The 22,031-nt window shown below is 47.8% G+C and overlaps 1 protein-coding gene across 10 annotated transcripts in view; it reads left to right on the top strand.

Annotated features, from left to right (window-relative positions):
* OSBPL5 (oxysterol binding protein like 5) overlaps positions 1 to 22,031 on the top strand; it is a 1,112,782-nt gene that overhangs the window by 186,671 nt on the left and 904,080 nt on the right. Inside the window, exon 2 of one of the 10 annotated variants that reach the window (XM_069624158.1) lies at positions 18,001 to 18,106. The exons of the other annotated variants lie outside the window; for them this stretch is intronic. The gene's annotated coding sequence lies outside the window, so the exon portion shown is untranslated. The remainder of the gene's footprint in view (positions 1 to 18,000; positions 18,107 to 22,031) is intronic. 10 annotated transcript variants of the gene reach the window in all.

Here is a 22,031-nt window from a genome sequence, read left to right as displayed (position 1 = left end):
CGTGTTGGAGCTGCTTGCAGAGACCTGGGGGGGAGGCGACGAGCCCCTGGCGGTCCTCCCCTTTGTGAAGGCGGCGCACACCAGCAAGAGCGGGGACGGGCCTGTCCGCCTCGCAGGAGGAGCTGGGCCGCCCCCGGCGTGGGGATTTAACTGCTTGCGGTGGTCCGGGCTGGACCTCGCTGCCTGCGGTGGTCCGAGCGGGCGGACGTGGAGGGAGTCGCCCCCCCCCCGACGTGGCTTGGGACTCGCTTGGCGGCGGCCCTCCGGGAGCGGATTCAGCGGGCACCAGGGCCGCCCGAGGCTTCGGCGCCGTAAGGTTGGTGGAGGCGGCCGCCCCAGACCTGTAAGTCCAGCGGGATTGTGGGCCTCATTACGAATCAGGCGTTAAGGGGTTAACGGCGCCGTAAACGGTGCCGACCCTTAACGCCTGATTACAAGGTCCCTTAGCGCCCTGGTGATATTAACGCCTGCTTTTTGCAGGCGTTAAAATCCATGGCGCTAAGGGACCATGGTGCTAATTACGCCACCGTAATTTACGGTGGCGTAATTAGCGCCTTCCCCACTCCCATTATGCCCTATGGGGCAAAAATGGGAATGGGGAAGGGTAAAATGGGAAATGGGGATTTACCGCCCCACTCACCTTGGAATGGGGCGGTAAATCCGCCATCCACCATACCATGGTGGTAAGGGTACGACCCAGACGGTAACTTACCGCCTGGGTTGTAATGAGGCCCTGTGCTGGGGTGGAGTGGACCCCTTACCTGGGTCAGCTTTTTAGGGGGAGGCGGCAATACCTCTTACCTCCCCCCCCAGCGTGCACGAACAGCGGATTGAAGGAGGAGAAGGCAGCTGAAATCAGCCTGACCCCAGGAGTGCAGAGGGGGCCGGGCGGAAAAAGCGGGCAAGGAGAACCTGTGGTGGCGGGATCCCCCTCAGGCCCTCAACTGGTAACTTTGGGGACTGCTACGTGGCCCGGGGAGAGGACTCTTTTCCCCCCCCCCCACCCCCGGTGTGTTCCGGCTTTGGGGGGGTGCCCCGAGCGGTAAGTCCGGAGGTACCGCTTCTTGGATCCTTTCCCCGGGCGGAGGCTGGACGGGGTCTGTTCCCGGTGCTGCAAGGGAGCGGGCACCTGAGACTGTTACCCTTGGGCTGCAGCCTGCCCTGGGGTCTGCCTGCGGGGGTGTTGGAGCCCCGGTTTTTCCTCCGCGGTGCGGCTCCGTTTTAAAATCTAAGGACGTAGGGGAGCCCGGCCCTGTGCAGTCTCTGAGTCAACGAGAATCCCCCATTGTGTGGGAGCGCTTCGGGGCGGGGTTGGGGCCCTCAGGCATTCCCTGGTTGCGACTGGTGCATTGGTCTCCCTTCCCGGACACATTAGGGGCCGCTCCTGGGCCCCTCACGGATGTCTTCCAGACCTAAGCGGAAATCGGGTAAGCCCGGGTCCTCTCCCAAGGCGCCCCAGGGTTCGCTGTCACTACTTTGGCCCACGATGGGGAGCAAGGACTCTAATAAATTGAGTGGAGGCCAACCCAAGGAGAATAGGAGAGCAGCGATGGAGGAGGACGAAGAGCGGATGACTAGACAGGACCTCAGGGGGGAATTGCAAGCCCTGAGGGAGTCCTTAGCGCAAACCTTCCAGGATCAGTTTCAGCTCATGCGATCGGACCTTAATACAGCGCTGAGTGAAATTCGGCATGAAGTAGCACAACTCGGGGAAAGAACTGATTTGTTAGAAAGGGGCCTCCAGGACACAGTGAAGGATACTACAGCCAATAGCGAGGCCATAGACCGCCTGGACATTGTGACTAGGAACATGGAGGCGATACTAGAGGACTTGGAAAACAGGTCTCGGAGGAGTAACATTCGGATAAAGGAGCTCCCTGAGTCGGTATCGGACAAGCTTTTGAAGGAGGAATGCCCACACATCTTTGCGGATCTTTTGAGGGAGGGGGACTCGAGCTCAATAATATTGGACAGGGCCCACAGAGTTGGTCGAGCTCAATCGGGTCCCAACGCCAGACCCTGGGAAGTGGTGGTTGCTTTTGCCAGGTACGGTCAGAAGGAAGCGGTGTTGCGGGTGGCCAGGCAAAGCGAGCCCGTTCTTTATGAAGGGTGGGAGATTTTTTTGTTCCAAGATCTGGCCGCGAGCACCCTTGTGAAAAGAAGGGCTATGTGTCCTGTTCTAAAAGAGCTGTCTAAGAAGGGGATAAAATACAGGTGGTCCTTTCCATTTGGCCTGGTTTTCGAATGGGAAGGGGTTCAGAAAAGGGCGACCTCGGTTCAGGAAGCTGCCAGTATTGTTGGCTTGGAAGCGGAGGTGGAGGCGGGGGCCTCGGGACCCCTTGGGGAACTGAGGGAGAGGAGCAGACCTTGGGAATGGGCCTCTGTGGGAGAGCGGGGTAGGAATGGAGGGTGCTGCGGGGCCCTGCGGGAGGGGAGGCATCTGTGCGGGGCTCCCTGGGGGAAGGGGGACAAAATTCAGGGGGGGGATGGGTGACCCTAGTTGGGCCATCGACATTCTATTTTCTTCAAGGGGGTGGTGGTCTATAGGGCTGCGTATGGAGCCAGGGGGATGGAGTTAAACATGTTGGATCAAGCTGCAATGGGACTAGCTGGGGGGACAAGGGGGCAGGAGGGGACTGTTGGGGGGAGTTTCAGTTTAAGCCCGAAGTTGGGGATTCCGGGCGGGGGGGGGGTTAGGGATGGGGACCTGGTAGGGGCAGGGGCCCATATGTATATCTGGGTGGGCCGGGCGCTCTGGGAGGGACAGATGGTTCGCTGGGGCTGGATATCTCCTTATTTTGGTTTCAAATGGCTGACTCTTAATGTGGGAGGACTAAATTCTCCTCTCAAAAGGGCAAAGCTAGAACACTTCACCCGAACACATGCTCCGGATGTCCTGGCGCTACAGGAGACTCGCTTGTTGTGCGTAGATCAACGCCGTCTGCGCCTGAGGGGCGACTCGCAGGTTCTATTTGCGTCAGGTCCTTCAAAGAAGGGGGGGTGGTGGTGGCATTCAGGAGTGGCATGGATTTTAGAATCCAGGATACTCGGAGGGATAAAAATGGGAGGTTCGTCATGGTGAGGGGGGAATGCATGGGCGCCACCTACATGATCGCCTCGGTGTATGGTCCAAACGCGGGGCAAGATAACTTTATGAGGGAGAACTGACTACGTTGGGAGAGTTTGCAAGAGGGCAGGTCATTTTAATGGGGGATTTCAACCTGGCCTGGGACAAGAGGTTAGATCGGACGCAGCATGTGGGTGGGGCTTGGTGGGGGGGCAGTGGCTTCCCCACGGCTCAAAGAGCGATTCAAGGAGGCAGGTTTGAGAGATGTGTGGCGGGTATTAAGAGGGGAGGAAGACGGGTTTACTTATCTCTCGGATGTACATCGAACTCAATCCCGGATTGATTATATTTGTGTGTCGGCCAGTTTATTGGGTGGGATCGGAGGGGGTAGAGACCGGCCCTCTGGGAATCACCGACCACAAGGCGGTGCAAATTAATATGCAGTTGGACAGGTGTAGGCCGGGGGTTTGGAGTTAGCACTTTCCTGGGGACCTCCTGAGGGATAAGGTGATTAGGGAAGAGATAGGTAACAACATCAAAGCCTTCTTCGTCAAACAATGAGACCGACACGAGTCTCAGCACGAGATGGGACGCATTCAAAGCCACGTTGAGGGGGGACCTCATCGCCCTTAAGGCAGAGAGGAATAGACAACTACGGCTGTTAGAGGCACAGTTGGAGGACGAGGTGGAGGCTGCGAGGGTCAGGCTCAAAGGGGGACCCCTCAAGGAAAGCATACAGGGAGTACAGGCTAGCTGAGGGGCAATTGAGACTCCTTAGGACTAAGAAAGCGGAGGGTGCGTTATTGAGGGTCAGCCAGAAGCTATATGCTAAGGCCAACAAGGCGGATTCGCTGCTGGCGCGCCTACTGAGGAGCATCAGGGAACGAAACGCAATGGCTGCCCTGAGGGGGGATGAGGGGAGAGGGTCACCGGTTCGGAGGAAATCCGGGACCTACTAACCGGGTTCTATGAAGCCCTGTACACATCCCAGGGCCCCATCACTCAGTTGCAGGAGAAGTTCTTGGATGGCCTGCCTTTGCCGCTTCTGTCCGGGGAAGTGGGGGAGGACCTGGGAAGGCCAATCACAGAGGATGAGGTGCGGGCTGTCATTGCTACCCTCCCTGCCAACAAAGCTCTGGGTCCTGATGGCTTCCCGGTCTCCTTTTACAAGTCTTATTCTGCCATATTGGTCCCACACCTAACTCAACTCTTTAACTCTTTCGATCCCGTGGGCGGTATCACCCCTTCCATGGAGGAGACTAAAATCACTCTTATACATAAGGTGGGCAAGGATCCAGAGGAATGTACCTCTTATAGGCCTATCGCTCTTATAAATTATGACGCAAAGATTTACACCAAAATCTTGGCTAAGTGTCTAGAGGCTCATCTACCTGAGCTGATCCAACAGGATCAGTCTGGATTCGTGCGGGGATGACAAACAGCCGATAATATCAGGAGAGTCACCCATTTGGTCGAAAAGGTACAGAAGACCCCCACTCCGGCTATTCTTTTAGCCTTGGATGCCGAGAAGGCGTTCGACCGGGTGGAGTGGTCCTTTCTGTTCCTGGTGGAGCGAATGGGTCTAGGGCATACGTTTATCGATATGATTTGTGCGAATTATAGAGCCCCCTCCGCGCGGCTGCTTATTAATGTCGCAATGTCCCGGCCCTTTAGGCTCGGACACGGCACGAAACAGGGGTGCCCCCTATCCCTGCTTTTGTTCGCCTTATATCTTGAGCCCCTGCTCGTGGCAATTCGGGAAGCGAAGGATAATTTTTGGAGGGACGCAGCATAATGTGGCGGCTTTCGCAGATGACATGCTCCTTATCCTGACGAACCCATCAGTGTCGTTGGAGGGATGCACAACTTTGTTGTACACCTTTGGGGAGGTCCTTGGCCTGAGGGTGAACGTGCATAAGTCAGAAATAATGAACTTGTCGCAGGTGACGAGTTAAGGGCCCTGAGTGCCTCTTCTCAGTTCAAGTGGAGTCCTGGTGGGATTCGGTATCTGGGGGTCTGGGTTACTCCTCGGCTGTCGGGATGGTACAGAGCGAACTATATCCCTGCTCTCGCATCCATTAAAAGGGACCTTAGGAAGTGGGGTACTCTAAAGATATTGTGGTTGGGAAGGGGTACGGCACTAAAGATGGTGACTCTCCCGTGCTTACTCTACCTCTTTCAGGCTGTCCCGTTGCCCGTTCCCGCATCCTTTTTCAAGGAGCTGGACAGGGCAGCGAAGGAATTCATTTGGGAGGGCAGGACGCCGCGATTGGCGAAATGACTCATGACAGCCCCCAAGGGGGCATGGGGGCTTAGCATTACGGGACTTTAGGCGCTACTACGAAGCGGCACAGCTCAGGGTGATCCGTGAGTGGTTCTCTGAGGAATATAACAAACATTGGGTCAGGATGGATAGAGCGGTGGCACATCACCACTTGGGTGAGGCACTCTGGCTCCCCCACAGGTTGAAGCTGGCTCACTTGTACTTAAGTGTCATAACCAAGAGACTGATTGATATCTGGGACAGGGCGGTGGAGAAGTTGGAGATCAGTACTTTCCCGTCGCCTTACACCCCCATTTTTAACAATGGCGACTTTGCCCCTGGGTTGGAGAAGGGGGCCTTTAGGAAATGGGAAAGTGGGGGGTGTAGGGTCATCAGAGACATATTTCGGGGGCACGAAGTGAAATCGTTTGAGGATGGCAAGTGGGAGTTCGGGGTGAGCAAAGGAGAGCGGCTTCTATATTACCAGATCTGGCACTGGGTGTTGTCCGGGAGATCAGGAGTGCGGCATCGCAGGGTTTGACTCAGTTTGAACGGTTCCTGTTGACAAACGAGGGATCCAGGGGGCTAATATCAAATATATATAAGCTTCTAGGAAGCGCTGGCCCCACTATAAAGTGGCCGTACATGTCTAGATGGGAGGGGCTCCTGGGGAGGGAGATGGAATGGGGGGAATGGGAGAGGCTCTGGAATTTGATCCCGAAGGTGGCTAAGGCGACCCAGTTACAGGAGGCCTGGTACAAGTACCTAATGGGTTGGCATTATACTCCAGCGTGCCTCCGGGCAATTTTCCCAACAGCTTCTGGGGCATGTTGGAGGGGCTGCGGGGAGGAGGGTACAGAAGCCCATATTTGGTGGGATTGTCCCAGCATTAGCCCCTTTTGGAAGAGTATCTCTTGCGCACTGGATCAGGCATTCGGAATAGGCATGGGTCAAGACCCCCACGAGGTTCTGGCGGGAAGGTGGAGGGAGTCGGGGAGGGGGGTGGGAGGAGGTGGACCGCGCAAGGCCAGGGGTGGACTGGGAACTAAAAGAGGCCCTGGAAATAATTACTGGGGACCAAAAGAGGGCCTGGAAATAATTTTCAAAGTGGCCGTATATGACACATTTTCAGCAAGCCCAATTCTTTTCCTATGTGAAAATTTGGAAATACCACAAAAAAGAGGCCCGTGGTGCAGAGGCCCACTGGGAAATCTCCAGAGTTCCCTATAGGCCTGTCCACCCCTACGCAAGGCTACGGTAGTTTTCATCCTGTTGGCTATGTCTCTCCTTGCCCGAAGGTGGAAAAGCTCATTGATCCCAACAGAGCAGGACTGGTTGAGGAAACTGTGGGAGATTGTATCATTGGAATGGGCTACATTTGCGGCCGCTGACAATTTGAGCCGATTTGCCGCGGAATGGGGAGAAACTTTGGACTTCTTGAATAAAGAGAAGTTTAAAAAATAAATAAATCATCATCACAGATAAAAGGATCACAGCGTAGGGTACAAGACAAGTGTCCCCTAGAAGATGGCATTGGCCACATGTAAAGGTGCTGCATTGATATTCCTTTCTAACCAGTTCTGTAGCAATACTATCACAGGCACACCATTTCAGATCCACAGTCACTTAGTTCTCAGGAGGTCTGATCGCAGATAACAATTACCTTTTTGGCACTCATCCAAGCTGCTTAAAATGGTGTGGAAGCCAAGCAAATGCCTGGCGCCCAAGACATTCCTTGGCCTTGTGCTTCTGTTTGTAGAAGAGCAGATTGCATCACCAAATGACTCAAAAAGAAAAACCAGAACAGCAGGTTTACAAACCCCTCCTGGATCTTGAAAGAATTCTTCAATGTTAGAAAAGAAAGCGCATTGACAAAGTCAACAGTTCATGGATTGTGTGTAGGTATGGGATAGGCACTTACCCATACCTACCATAATGGTACTACCTATCAATAAAATACCTATCAATAAAATGACAGCAGCTGGCAAATAGTAGGAGTACCTGGGCATATGTTATGTTATTGTGAATTACACCACCCACTACTGCCATTTTCATGGTCTCCAGATGCTCTGGCGGATATGAAAAGGAACGGGGTTGGGAGGGGTTAGTTAGTGGGATTGAGAGGGAAAATCACAAGAGAGCTTCGATGTGCTGTTGGTAGCTTCAGTTCAGAATAAACGGTCAATGTGTCCTGGTTTGTTTTTAGTTGGTCGACTTTGTGTGGTCTTTGGTGCATGGTTGTATATGGGTGGTATGTGTGCGTTCGGGGGAATGTCCTGTTCGGTGTTGTGGAGTGTCTGTAGATAGTCTGCAGTTTCCAGTGGTTTTCGTTTTTTTTTTTTAAGATATGTTTCTGATTTGTTCAGTGTTGTGGTGGGGGGGGCATGTAGAGTTTTAGAGAGTTTTTAGTATGGTTAGCCGACGGTCATCTGAGTCCTTTTCTGCAGGCTGGGTTGATCCGTTGGGTTAACTTTATTCTATCATGTTTAGCAGTCGGATGCTTTATTTCTTTGGGTGGCATTGTTTCATGGGATCATGTTTTCAGTGTTTTTATTGGGTTGCATTAGCAGTTGGTGGCTTTCCTTCAGTGATGTTTCCTCTTTGGCTTGGTGAGTTAAAGAGCCATGTTTTTAACAGTTTTCTGAATTTTAGGTGATGTTCTGTTCGTATTTCCATTGGGAGCGCGTTCCAAAGTTTCACCGCTATGCAGGAAAATTGTGAATGTCATTGCTGTACCTTAATGTTCATTTTGGTTTGTAGATGGAGATTTTTCCCTGTATGAATTGCGCTCCTTGGCCGTTAATTGCTCTCTGTGTTATACAGAGTGTTTTAAAGAAAATTAGTTTGGCTACTGGTCAACAATGTAGTATTCTCAGTGCTGGTATGATGTGTTCTTGCTTAGTGAGTCTGGGAGCATTCTTGCTGCTGTGTTCTGTATTCATTGTAGTTTTTTCATAAGGTATTCTGGCATTCCGAGATAGATGCTGTTGGCGTAGTCTATTATTGACATTACAAGTAAGATGTCAAAGAGTGTTGTGTGTGGGAAGGTGAAGAAGAGGAGTATCCTCTTGATTGTGTGTAGGTGGAAGAAGCATTTCTTAACTACTGCATTGACCTGCGGTGTTAGTGTTAATTTGTTGTCCATTCATTTTCTGAGATGTTTTACCACTTTGGATGGGTCTGGTCGCTTTCCCAGTTCAGTAGGCCATGGAATGTCTTGTTGGTTCGACAGGTCATTGGGCGTGATCATGATTTCTGTTTTGTCTGGGTTGAGTTTGCTCATCCAATGGTTTAATTCTGTGAGGAAGTTGGTAAGGGTTGAGTTTTGTTCTTTGCTGCCATTCATTTTTTAGATGATTTGCGTGTCGTCTGCGTAGTTATAGCAAGTGAGGCTGTATTGTTGTATGAGGTTAATCAGGGGGGTTATGTAGAAAAGAAGTGGTGAGAGTGATGAGCCTTGTGGGACTCGAATGGTGTTATCCAAGTCATTTCTGTTCTTTCTGTCAAGAAGTATTTTAGCCAGAGGAATGGTGTGTTGCTGATCCTTATATCTTCAAGTCTTTGGATGTGTGTTTTATGGTGGACTGTTTTGAAGGCTGCTGATCGAGTAGTATTAGTGTCGATTTGACATTGGAGTCTTCGTTGGTTTTTAGATCGTTGCATATCGATAGTAATGCTGTTTCTGTTCCTCTCATGGGTCAGAAGTTGTGCCTGGTCTAGTATCCGATTGTTTTCTACATGTTCTAAGATTTGTTCGTAGATGCAGCTTCACCATGTATGGGATGTTTGAGAATGGTCGTAGTTGATTAGGTCTTCCATGTTTCCCGATGGGTCTTTAAGGAGTGGCTTGATGTATGCTGATTTGAAGGCTTGTGGCATTGTTCCTGTTGCTAGTGAGTGGTTGAAGAGGTTGAGGATATATTCTGCAGTTGTTTTCTGGATGAGGATAGTCTTGTATGCGTCTGGTGGCCAGGGGTCTGCTGGGAAGCCGGCCCTGTTTCTTTTGCTCACCAACCTGTTGAAGTGTTCTGTCGAGATTAGTGGGAGGAGGTTTTTGTCTAGGAGACGGCTACGGTGTTGGCTGGTTAAGGGGGTTGTTGGTGATTTTAGGCATGCTCTTAATGACTTGCTGGATGTTTGTGATTTTGTTTTTGAAGTGGTCTGCAAGGTAATTGCATAGTTTGGGGTTGGTGTGTTGTTGCATGCTGTTGGGTTTCTTAGCACGTTGATGATGCTGAACATCTCTTTCTGGGTTTCGCTTGAGTTTGTGAGCCGGTCATTGTAGAATTTTGCTTTGAGTATTTCAGCTTTCTATCGTCGCATCCGTCTTTGTTATGTGAGTTTTTTCAGTTGGTCGTAGTTTTTCCTCAATTCTTGTTCCAGTTTCCTGTTAGTTTTCTTCAGTGTTCTGAGGTGAAGTGTGAACCATCTTGCCATTGTTTTCTTTAGAGAAGGAGTAAATCATTTTTTCTGGTGTAATGTCATCTAATGTTTTTGTGATACATTTTTGGATTGTCTCAGTTCTTTCTTCTATGCCGGTTGAGTCTAAAATGGTGATTGACAAGTTTTGTGGCTTCCAGTCTGGCATTTAGGTCCACGCTGTCCATTTTCTTTTCTGAATTGGAGGGTTTTTGAGAAGTTAGCTAGTATCCGTGTTGACGGGTGGATCAAGAATGGTATAATGAGGTGGTCGCTCCAGAGGATTTGCATTGGTGGTGCAGTTGTTACCAGGTTTTTGTTGCAGAAGATTGCATCTAGGGCGTGGCCTGCTGTGTGTGTCGCTCCTTTCACCAGTTGTAGATTCATCATTGCTAGCTGATTTGTTAAGGTTTTGGGTTAGTCAGTGTTTTCTTCTTCCTCGGCAGTGCATCCAGCATCTCATCTACGTGGCACGCATGCATTTACGAGCCTGTGGTCATAGTCAATGCTAAAAGATAAATCCTCTTCTCCTCGCAGGGATTGCCTATACCATTACACTTGTACTGTTCCACACAGCAACTACCGCTTGAGTGCTTCATTTTAATCTTGCAATGGTTCATCTGTCCCGGCCTAGTTGTGCGAGAGGTAGCGCCCCGGCAGATTTGCCTATGCATTGCTGTGAGTGCTGTTGGAACCTCCTAATCAGACTGGGCCTCCACACTTGACCGTCCTGCTGCCCCGCAATGACAGCAGTAGTGGATCCTTTTCCATTCAATCCATTATAAACATCTCCACATAAGTCCGCGGATGCTCTCCCTTCTTTTAATCAACAAAAAACAAAATTAACCGCATTGTTACTTTTGGTCCCTTATTTTTGGCGCAAGTGTAGAAATTAGAAATATGAAAGAAAAGGCAGGTGGCAGGACCTATTAAGTCAATAGTAATAAGGTGTATACATTATTCTGTATTGTGCAGCACTTCTCAGCCAAGCAGATTCTGCCTTGGAACACGATTAAACCACTGTTAGTAGGGCATAATGGGCACTCCTGCAGTTCAGCCCATAAGGTTTCTCTCTAGTACACACTACTCCAAACTATCTTCTGTACTCATCCTTTTGCACCGTTCTGACACTTTTGACACTGTCAACTACTCTGCTCTCCTCCTCACTCTCCAGGATCTCGGGTTTCGCAAATCTGTTCTTGTCTAGATCTACTCCTACCTGGAAGATTGATCCTTTTAAAATCTCTTGCAAGCTGCAAACCTCTGACCCCACCCATCTCCATGACAATGTTTACCCCCCCCCCCCCCCCCAAGGATCAGTCCTTGGATCTCTGCTCTTCACCCCTATACCTCTGCCCTAGGAAGACTCATGTCAGCCTTTGACTTTCACGGGCACCTTTTTGTTGATGACAATCAAGTATTTTTCTCCTTTCCCTCATTTCTTCCAGCCATCTTGGCACAAATTACTAACTGTCTTACTGCAATTCGTCACTGGATGACTTACCTTTGGCTCATGTTGAACCAGTGCTTTAAGTGGGCCAGGGCTCAGCCCTGGTAGTCTCCAAATATTGTCCCTGAACCAGGGCTCTGCAAGGGCTCTCCGAACTGACCTCCATTATCAAATGTCTTTAAAAATATGAGTGGCAACACTGCTCTTTGCCAGTAGATGTCAACTCCAGTAATGTTTAGAAACACAACATCAGTTAAACACATTTGAAATTAGGTACTTTTCAAACAGGAAAGGGGAATTTTAAGGGAACACATTGTTTGACTTTTGCCACACATTGTATTAAAGTATTATTGTTATTAGAATGCCTTCAATTAGTATGCATGAATAATGGATTTCTTTCAGAAGAACTGTGGGGGTTGCATGGCACACTGACCTCTTTTGAGTTGACGTTCTGTTTCATATTTGAATATTTCTATTTTGGTCACACATTTTACACACGTTAACCAAACTTAAATACATCTTTTAAACCAGAATTATTTTCCCTTTAATTGCAAATATTCAGACTTGATTGTTACTCCTTCAATTACACAGGCCACTCCTCTTGTAAAGCTTAATTAGCTAATTGGGATTTGAGGCCATTTTTAGGCCCTGTCCCAAATATTGCATCACTGTGCATTAGATCCCACCCCCTTGATTTCTTATCCCACTGAAAGCACTGTGTTGAACTCTTCAAAAATGGATGTCATCTCCCTCCCGGCTTCCAATGCCTTCCCTCCCTTCCTGTTTGACCTTCTTTATCCCTCACAGAAGGCTCACAGTGTTTGGGTCCTCTTTGATAAGACCCAAGACGGCAAGAATGAATTACTGCCACTGTCTCTGCTGCTCACATTAAACTCTGGTTAGTAAGAAAAGGACAAGTTCTCGTAATATTGCACTCTACAAAAACTCTATTCTCTACTCTTGTGTTCAGCAAACTGGACTACTCTTTGGCCTTCCTCTCTACTTTTCCTCCCCCTAGACAAAGCCCTCAACTTTGCTACCTGCGCTCTCTGCACCATACCCAGACCCTCCCCCACTTCTTCTTACCGACAGCATGTTGGTTGGCTCTCCATGTACACCCACTCTCTGTTCAAGTTCCTTCTCCTAGTCTACAAAGCTATCAATTGTCTTGCCTCTCAGTACCGGTCTGATTGCATCCAGGTTTACTCACCGTCTGGTTCCCTCCGATGCTCCTCTGCACTCATCCTCACCGTTCCAAACCCTTCTTGTGCCCCCTTTCGCTTCTGCTGTTTCTCGCTACTCGCACTGCCCATAACAATTGAAGACCAAGTAAGCTCAGCTTGAACTTCACATTCTTACTAAAGGGGGAGCTCCCTCTGCCCTCTCCCCATCCTCTCCACCTGACCCCACCAGCGCCTCCAGTGATGCTTAATAATGTAGTTTTGTATATTTCCTTAGTTCCTCTTTATTTTGAAGCTCTTGTCCCTTTAGCTTAATGTTAACTTTGTAAGTCGTATAGGTATGGCTCATACTTTGCCGGCACTTTACTGAAAGGGTGATATCACAATGCACACATGCCTCTCTGCTTATTTTATTTGTGTGCACCAACGTGTTTCAGACTTGAATCCCCGTCACAGATATGTCATATATATAAAAGTGCGTGTTTGTTCTTGCGTTGCCAAAATGCTTCTTGATTTTATGTAAAGCACCAAGCAGTTTGCATTGGGGCTTTTTGTCCTAACCCCTTTTATCACGGGTGCTCTCCTGGGTGATTTCAGGGCAGGCACAAGATGTTCGGGTTAAGTTCCTGAGGCTTGTGTCTACCGACAGCGAAATCACATTTAAAGTGACTCAGCTTTCAGTTTGAGAAGAGTGACGACTTCCTTGGGAATACGTGCATATGATTAGTCCTATCTTGCAGAAACCTAAATGAGCACTCAAAAAACTATTAAGCACACTAAACCAGGGCCATTTATTTACAGAATAAAAGGGATTTACTTGTTGAAAAGGATTGAATTGCAGCCAGATGTTTATTTGGAAACTGAATCAGATGATGTTTTTTTACAGTGTGTAGAGTGGAAGCAATCAAGCCCACCTGAGACCACGCCAAGTGGCTCAAAGTACACGTTTTCAGGGCCCCTATGATGTATTAACTGTTTGGGACAGGCCCTCCTTTGGGCCAAGGCCAGCACAATTTGTCCACTCCCTCTTTTCATTCCCACTCTCGATTTTGTGTCCCGCTTAAACCACCGCTATTAGCAACTCTGTGACATGCCTGATGCTAATAGTTTATCCACGGGATTAGCAAGAGACTGAAATCATGAGCAAAAGGGAAGGGTAGGGGGGGTGCATCAGTTCAAAGCGGGGATAACCTCTATTTTAGAATTTTCAAGCAGATGCATTGAGCATTTTGAGACCTTATTCAGGAAGCTAATGGTGCCAGTTACTAGTTCAAGCCCATGCAAAGAGTCATGCAATTTCCAACACCGTGCAAAGATAGCGCATTCTAGTCTACTCCAGAGACTGCAGAACTAATGGACTGAGCGAGTATTTCGGTAATGCACCAGAAAGTTTCTCAAACTCTTAGTGCCGACAATCCACAGCCAGACCTGCTTCCTGGGGCAGTAAAAGTGGGCATCTGCCCAGGGAGCAGAGCTGAGGAGCTTAGGGGATGGGGGGCACACAGGAAGGGGCGCACCTAGACAGCTGCCATTCCTTTGTTACAAAGGAATGCATATTCTGTACTGCTCTGGAGACACACTGCCTGCACCCCTCACCTTTTGTGTTGGCAGCCTTTAAAGCGGGGGGCAATTTAGAAGTGATGGCTGATGTAACAAGCCATTGTTTTTACACAGTATTTGCAGTATTAAGAACTGAATATGGGGCGTTTTTATTCTGAAGGCCACACAAAGCATCAGCTGACCAAATCTACACATTCTTACAAGAGAAATAGCGTGCAACATAGAAAATGTTTTAAACTATGCTCTTTATTTTCATGTCTTTTATTTGAAAAACCAAAACTTTTTTTATATATTACTTTTTAGTTACATATGGCGCATGCCTGGGAAGGTTAGCAATATTTCTTGCTTAAGTAGTGTAGTGGCTGCTTTAAGACATGGACTAAATCCATCCGCTCAGCATCAAGGGTCTTCATTTTCTTAACAAGCCATCCACTGCAAAGAGCACATTAGATGGCTCCTCAATGTGACTTGGCACCATAATTGGGGAAGCAGGGTTCATTGTGTGTCACCATGAAGAGAGTAGTCCATGGCAAATCGATGCCGTGATATGTGTGCCGCATTGAAGTGTGCGCTCCCCAAGTCACCACCCTGTTGGTTAATGGCGTCTATGAGGTGCTCCTCCATGTAACAGTACATATGCCTGTTTTTGTCTGATGAATCCCGTGCCCACACAATAGCACAATGCAATGTTTTGTGTATGTGGCTCTGACGGGTATGCCATACTGTGCCCACACATAATCAAAGAAGTTGCCTCAAATCGACATCCACTAGGCCAAACGCCCTTTCTACACTGCCACACCATGATTTTCACTAGCTCAAGGCCAGCACTAATGAGAGATGCTAATGCCAGCTCTTGTTAGATAAAGCATGTGCCTGCTCATTTTTGCAGAAATAGCCCTGCATAATGGTGAGGAGGAAGTGGCTGCGGGACGCTTTACCACACATTAGAAGCCGGCTGTATTTAAAATGCTTCATCAGCTTATTACTGGTCACACTTGCATTTTCTGTGTATCCTTTCTGTGCATTTTTTATTGGGTGTCTCTTGTAGGGTATCCTTTTCTATCTAGAGATATCCTTCCCTAAATATGTTTCTGTATTCTGTTGAGGGCTGTGCATGCTCACACTGAGACCCAGCCCCTCCTCATCTATAATTCTGAAGAAACAAGAAGCAAAAGGGCCCTTGTACTCCATTTGAATTGCTGATGTTGCAGCCATGTTATACTTGCATCCAGAAACTTAAGATGTCTGAATGAGTATGCATGGTTCATGGTTACAAACATTTTAATGTGAGGGTGGGTGCTCTGAACAGTGATGTGAGCACCAAGCCATGTGTGTGTTACGTATTTAGAGATTCACAACCCTTTTATCACAGACTTGTTTATCAAATGTAGAGCTCTCTGATCACTGTTATATTTCTGAAATGCTCTGTGATTTAATGCAAACAGGAACACTCATTGGCGCTCTTTGTCCTCTTTCCCACTCTCATCGAGGTATTTAGAAAGATTACAATAGGATTGTACCCGACTGTCCATATTGGAATAATAACCTTCTATCAGAAAATAATTCATATTGTTAGTCTGGCATTGCCCTTTGCGAAATACAAGTGAGGTGGTTCGAGCAGAACGCCTGCAACACAGGGCCAGTGGGCCCTCAGACTCCAGCAGGCTGGTCACAGCGCAGTGTCCCATTACAGACAGGTTGAGACTGCATTCAGGCTAGGCCTTCCCTAAGAGCAGGTGACGGAAGAACCATTTAGTTGGCCAGTAATAGCTGCGTTCAAGTACTTGAATTACAATCTAATGAAACTAGCGTCATTTGTATAGCAATGATTTATTGAAATTGAGGAGGGCTTTTGTCGCACGGAGGTGTAGTTTGGGAGTGAAGTGTGCCAGTTTGGGGCAGGGTAGAGTGCCTTTTAGTGTTTCGCCCTGGGCACCAAGTTGGCTAGAAACTGCCCTGTCCGCACCCACCGGAGAGTGCTGGCTGTGAGGGGCATCAGCCGAGAACCCGGGCTGAGAACCCAAGAGGATGCAATGTCATGAAAATGCAGGCACAGGGCTGGGAGCAAATCTGTTCTGTGTGCCAATATCCAGGTAAGTAGAGCAGTGGAAAGAAGTAGAAATACTAAAAAATGAAAACTAAGTGGAAGGGAATGGAGGACGAGGGGGTCGCCACGGAAGGCCTCTCGTTGGCCTGCTGCTGCGTGTCAAGTGGGAGTCGAGGTGGTGACTGGTCACAGAGCAGGGACGGGGGTGGGAGGGTAGCAATCAAGAGTCGCTAATCCCGCGCTGGCTGCTGTGTTTGAGACAAAGCCTTCGCTCACAACACCCCCTCCCCTGACACATGTCGCCGGCGCTCTCCGTGATCCTGCAGCGCGCGCACTGCCTCTGACATTTTCATTTTTATTCACAATTACCATAATAAATACCGCATTCGACATGACCTTCTTTTCCCGTGACTACGGCGCAGGAAAGGGTCCAAAAGTCTTTTCATTCCCAGAAAGTTCTGCAGGCTGATCTAGTCCATGTTTTGACCATTCAGAAAAAATGGCAGGGTTTTATATTCAATGAAGTAGGCGGGAGCGTTAGGACTTGGATCAGAAATAGAAATGATTACATGTTAATACTGGGTGAACAGACCACCAAGTAGAAGTATGCTATTATTATTATATATAGTTATAGCCAGGGGCGTAGACTTTTGCTTTTCCCGGCGGGGGCTGTGAGGGGGAGGCAGGGGTGGCAACAACAAAAAAGGCCCCATTCTAACATATGGGGACTTCCATGCCATTGGCCTTTCCTGGGGGGGCGGGGGAGGAGAGGCGGGGCGAGCCCCGGTGCACCCACGGTGGACCCACGTACTTGGCGACCCTGGTCATAGCGCAAACCTAGCTCAAAAACAACGCAGCACTGTACAGTTCATAGAGCCAAGCAAAGGCAGCTAGAACTTTGCCAACTCATCAAATGCAAGACACCCCTGAATGGCCTCACGGCCAGCACTCTCCGGTGGCTGCGGACAGGGCAGTTTCTAGCCAACTTGGTGCCCAGGGCGAAACACTAGAAGGCGCTCTACCCCTGCCCCAAACTGGCACACGTCACTCCCAAACTACACCTCTGTGCGACAAAAGCCCTCCTCAATTTCAATAAATCATTGCTATACAAATGACGCTAGTTTCATTAGATTGTAATTCAAGTACTTGAACGCAGCTATTACTGGCCAACTAAATGGTTCTTCCGTCACCTGCTCTTAGGGAAGGCCTAGCCTGAATGCAGTCTCAAACTGTCTGTAATGGGACACTGCGCTGTGACCAGCCTGCTGGAGTCTGAGGGCCCACTGGCCCTGTGTTGCAGGCGTTCTGCTCGAACCACCTCACTTGTTTTTCGCAAGGGACAATACTAGACTAACAATATGAATTATTTTCTGATAGAAGGTTATTATTCCAATATGGACAGTCTGGTACAATCCTATTGTAATCTTTCTAAATACCTCGATGAGAGTGGGAAAGAGGACAAAGAGCGCCAATGAGTGTTCCTGTTTGCATTAAATCACAGAGCAAGCAAAGGCAGCTAGGACTTTACCAACTCATCAAGCGTAAGAGACCTCTGAATGGGCCCTCTCTTAATGCCTGCCCTGCCTGCCAAGCACTCCTTCAGTGACGTGCAGGGCAGTGTGATATGGCCATCTGGCGAGGGAAGTGTGCAGAAAGGCAGATCTCCCACAGCACCGATGATCAGGGGCGTCGCCAGGAATCAAATTTAGAAGGGGCACAGAGGGGGCCAAAGACACAAGTAGGGGGGCCACAGACAAAAGTGTGGGGGTCGCCTATGAAAGGGTTGCGTGATGTCACAAGCACTCCTGCAGGGAGGCTTTTGTGCACACCAACTACCCACACCCCCACTGCACCTCCCCTCCCATCAGAATGCCGGCACGAAACCATTCATTGACTCATTGACAATCCAGCGCTACATTCTGATTGGAGGGGCTGGTCTTGGCTGCAGAGGGAACTGAACTGTTTTGATTGTTGTGCTTATGAAGACTTATGACAGCCTCCATTCTTTCATAGGGGGAGAAGGCCGTCACCAGTGCAGGGCTGGTAGCTTGTGGTGAATGAGGCTGCGGTCAGCAAGGTACAGGACTCGAGACAGTGCACAGAGAGCAGCCCAGCTGAGGTAGGTGGTACAAGGGGGGGCCAAGATTTTAGAGTGGGCCCCCCCTTGGCGACGTCACTGCCGATGATATACAAAGGCTTCAAGTACTGTTCGAAGGAGGAAGCACACAATCGGGAAGCGGACAGGACACAAGAGCCATCCTTAAGGGACAGGCATAATCCGCTTAATTCAATGCAGAAGCAGCCTAACTCCGCCCACCCTTTTAAGGAATGGTTCAGCAAGTGTGGTCAAAAGCTAATGCTCTGAGCGTGAACAGAGGAGGGTGGCATATCTCAGATGGGTGCCTATATAAAGCAATGCGTTGGCACTGTTTGCCCCCTAGCTACATTCATGCCACGCAGACATTGGTGGCCATGTCAGCAAAGATATGGGCAGCCCTGCCGCTGGCCCTTTGATGCTGCCATTCAAGTTTTGTCATTGCAAACCATTGAAGCCAATGACTGAGGCTTAACTTCGCTTGTCACATGAAATTGATTTGTGTCAAGCGAATGGAGGACAAGTTCACTTTTCTTGGGAATCGAACAGCTCCGAGAAGTAAAGCATCTGCATTGTATGTGCTTTTCTGCAGCTGCCTAACTTTATTGCTCTTTCTTAAGGTTTTATGGCTTCTACTATCTAGCCTCTAGGTTGATATATAATGAAAACAAAGCTAGCATATGGAAAATAATGATGGTACATCAAAAGGGTGTCTATTTTCTGTTAAGCAAACAACATCATTTTTTGGCAAATTATATGATTTGCAGTTGTGTTCATTCTGTATTTACGTGAACATTAAGAAAGCTAGCCTGTCTTACATATGTACATACTGAGCTTAAACTGAACTTCACATACAATGACTGGCACCTAACCAACCCCTCCTTCCTTCCTGAGAGCTCACTAAAAGGGTGGGCTGTTTTTCATTTCTTTTCCCAACTCTTCACTTTTACTGACCCCTGTCCTACTTAACACAGTGCACCATTTAGACCCTGAAGATTGCAATGTCTGGGGCAGTTAAACATCCACGTGCCTTTCTGAGCAAAACTACAAATCGGGTACAGACAGGCACAGGTAACGGGGTTCTGTACCTCTAATGCTGTGATGTTTTCCAAATGCTTCATTTCATCCCTGCCTAAGCAAGCGGGGAGATTCCAGGAAAGCTTGCAAATATGCCAAATACATTACTTTGTTAACCTAATCAAGGTATCGACTTGTTTTCTTCTGGATTAATATATTACATCTGAGGACCTCCAGTCAATAATACGTGACTGCATTTGCACTTTGATATGTAGCTGTGTAATTTTTACTGTATTTGCATTTTAACATGCAGCCGCTCAATCCTCATTGAGTATTTTTCACATGTATTGCATTTGTATTATGATGCATTTCTGCATTTCTTATGCTGTTTTGTATGCACTAGCATTTCATCAAATGTGACTACTTGTGTACCACAATACCATTTCATCATTCTTTGGATTCTACACCCATTGGTTGTTCGCTTTGATGTATTTTCTTCTATTTTTACCATGGTCAGGCTTTATTGTTATGTTTGTTTTGTCAGCTAATCAGCACTTGTTCGAAGATTGTTGCCATTTATAGGTTTGCATTCTGTATTAAGCCGACTGTCTCTTCCAAGATGTCTGCCATGGTTGATACACACAGCAAAGCTGAGTTTCTTAATCAGTGGACATAATGAAATGACTCTTCCTTTTTATTTTAAACTGCTCCAAAGCCATGTGCCCAATACGTGAACAAGCGCTATGGAGAGCGCGAACCGCTTTGCAACAGGACTTGCCCCATGGTGTCCTACCTCTGTTGTTTTGTTGTCGCTGGTGTTTTTAAATCGATTTAAATAAACTCGTTAACAATTGATGTTCGAGTTTTTATTGCTTTTGGTTCGGAACTCGTGGACATTTTTCTATATCTCCTGGAGTGCGGTTTGCTTTCCTCCTTTTTTTTTCTGCATATATATATATATCATTTTTTTCTTCCTTCTTCCAGTCAGTGAGACCACCGGCAATGGAGTTGCACGCCCACAGGGCTGTCTTGCACAAAGATTGGCCAGAGTCCAGATAACAAAATAAACACATTATTTTATTTCATAAATCTCAAAATCCCAAAGTGTAGCCAAGGTATGGCAGCATCACGACAATGACGCATTTCGCAGCAAACCCGTTGCTTGTTCACATTACGCAATCCCCAGAGTGAGCACATTAAAATAAGAAACAAATGGATTTGCATGGCAGGCGGACCCAGCAGCAAGTGAAACAACCACGGGTACAAAGTATATTGGCCCTTATTAATTTTTGATCTAGCAAGACACCATAAGCCGACTATCATTCCATCTCATAATTGTGTCGGCCATCTTGGGCTGTGCACCACGTATAGGATAGTCATGTCTATGAACATCATACCGCACAAACAGAACTGTACTGTGAAAAATGCATAGGACATGTGTATTCATTCTCAAGTGCACTAACGAAAATTCGAATATGTATTTCATTAAACCTAAGATTGCTCATATTTTCCATGCGCATTGACAAGAGTCTGGCATTATTTCACCTCTTAGCCGATTGATAACATATTCCTTGTTAAATGACCCCTTTACGTTTATATATCTTTCTCATGGAACAATGTTCAGTGATCTGGGACAGAAATCGTTCAATCATTTCTCTGTGAAGTCCTACATTATAGTGCAAAATTACAGATTATAACAAGCAATGCCCCATGGTCCAAAACAGTCTCAGCAGCTCGAACATGTAAAATGAATACAGTGTCTAGTTCCCACGTATGGACAGCAAGTTGGAATGAGCCATGTATTATGATGCACAATTGCAGATTGTAATGAGCAATGCTCCATGGTCCCAACCATAGCCTCAGCAGCTCGCCATTGTAAGATAAATGCAGGCAGTGTCTAGTTCCCACCTATGCATTTCATGTTGGAATGAGCCATGCATTAAGTGCTTCAGGACAGAAAACATTCTATCATTGTCAACCTAAAATGCAGCATGGAAGTGCAAAATGGACAAAGATCAGTGGTCCGGAGCAAGGCCCCGGCGGCTCAACAGTCGTCACAGTAAGATGCAAAGTGCTAGTGCAAAGTGCAGACTGTGATGAGACAGTGTTCAATGAACCAAAACGTGACACATTCAGTCATTGCCACGATACAGTGCAGCATGCCTATACAAATTGTATATTGCAATGAGCAATATGTAGTAATCCAGAACATTATGCTGAACACTGAAAGTCGAGACATTGGGCCTGATCACGACTTTGGCGGTAACGCCGGCAGTATTACAGCCGGCGGTATTAGCCCTACCGCCGAACTCCCCGGCGCTAATAGCGCCGGAACACGAGTTTGGCGGTAATGTAATTCCCCATTCCCCATTGAGCCCATTCGGGAATGCCCCATTCCCCATTGGGCTCAATGGGGAAAAGTCCTGATTTGGCGGACCCTTAAATCTGGCGGTAATAGCACGACCGCCGGATTTAAGGGTTGCCGCCAAAGTCGTGATGAGGCCCATATTATGCAAGCCATATATAGTTACTGCATACAAGTTGCATATTCAAATGTGCCATCTTAGAAAGTTCATGGCACATTCCAAGGAGTAAATAGTACTAAAGTGCAGAATGCAATAAACGGAATAATACCGATCCAGTAACATAAAAGGGTCAAAGTGTCACGTGCATGATAGGACGGACATAGTCTCCAGTCCTAAACGATGCTTGCATGACAGCCTGCATTGTGAGGTGCAAGGTACAGATTCCAAATTGACACAAAACATAAAGAGAACAATCAGAATGTTATTATAGCATAAAAATCAAAGTGCAAGTGCATCATATAACGGACATAATTCTTAATTCTAAACAGTGTCTCTATAGCAGCATAACGTTGTAAGGTGCAAAGTGCAGAATCAAAATTGGCACAAGACATAAAAGCAAATCAAGG

This window comes from Ambystoma mexicanum, chromosome 11 (genome assembly GCF_040938575.1).
Source record: "Ambystoma mexicanum isolate Mex_15411 chromosome 11, UKY_AmexF1_1, whole genome shotgun sequence".
NCBI classification, from domain to species: domain Eukaryota; kingdom Metazoa; phylum Chordata; class Amphibia; order Caudata; family Ambystomatidae; genus Ambystoma; species Ambystoma mexicanum.
The sequence above is the reverse complement of the archived record's forward strand: the minus strand, read 5'-3'. Positions and strand labels throughout refer to the sequence as shown.